This window comes from Trachymyrmex cornetzi, unplaced genomic scaffold (assembly GCF_001594075.2).
Source record: "Trachymyrmex cornetzi isolate Tcor2-1 unplaced genomic scaffold, Tcor1.1 scaffold1079, whole genome shotgun sequence".
NCBI lineage: Eukaryota > Metazoa > Arthropoda > Insecta > Hymenoptera > Formicidae > Trachymyrmex > Trachymyrmex cornetzi.
The window spans coordinates 56,178-57,444 of record NW_017295630.1 but is presented as its reverse complement, the minus strand read 5'-3'; positions in this window follow the sequence as shown (position 1 = coordinate 57,444).

The window sequence follows — 1,267 nt, the reverse complement described above, 5'->3', positions numbered from 1 at the left end:
CGTCGGTGACCAATGTCGGCCCGACACTGGCGTTAATGTTGGGCCGATCTTATCATTTGGATATCATGCCGACGTCGGCGTGACGTTACAGTCAGTACTGGGCCGACAGTCGGAAGTTGGCAGCCGACATTGACCCGATGTTGACCCAGTTTTAAAATCGTACATGGGATAATAATATAATATATTATAGGACCGTACATGTGATAACACAAACTATAGAAATCAAAGCCTTAAACAATCTAACTGGATCTTAATGCTTGTATGATTCTTATGTGAATCATAGAAATAGTTTAATAGAGTTAGCGATTCAAGACCGAAAAATCATTTCGGCGCGCGTTTCTGGGGACTACATACGTAGTATATAAATTCACATAAGAATTATACAAGCATTAAGATCCAGCTAGACCGTTTAAGGCTTTGGGTTTTAATTCATTATTTAAGTTGAGGGAAATTCATCAGTTCCATTCTTATATCAGGTATGCAAATATGAAACCGGAATTTATCAATAGATGGCCATAGCCGTCAATGTAGTTGCCGTCAGACCGCGTCATTGACGCCATTTCTTTGTTCTGACATCTGACAAAGATTTTCAACTCACAACAATACAAGTTTCATACAGCAGTATAGTTTGTAATAGCGTTGAACATGTCGAATTTTGTGCCTGGAAACTATGATTTGCGGACAGCATTGATTTTCTGTTACCATTTGAAGAAAACTGCTGCAGAATCGCATCGAATGCTTGTCGAAGCTTACGGTGAGCATGCTCTTGGTAAATCACAGTGCTTTGAGTGGTGTAAAAAATTAAAAAGTGGCGATTTCGACGTGAGAAACGAAGAAAGTGGAAAACCACCGAAAAAGTTTGAAGACAGCGAATTGCAAGCATTGTTGGATGAGGATGACGCTCAAACTCAACAACAACTCGCGGATCAATTGAATGTGACACGAGAAGCCGTCTCCATACGTTTGAAATCCATGGGAAAGATCCAGAAGATGGGAAAATGGGTTCCACATGAACTGAATGAAAGACAGCAGGAAAACCGAAAAACCACTTGCGAAATGCTGCTCGTCAGGTACATAAGAAAGTCATTTCTCCATCGAATTGTGATTGGCGATGAAAAGTGGATATATTGTGAGAATTCTAAGCGTAAAAGATCATGGGCAACTCTAGGCGAACTATCGACATCGACTGCAAGACCAAATCGCTATGGACGGAAGACAATGCTCTGTGTTTGGTGGGATCAAAAAGGTGTGATCTATTATGAGCTGC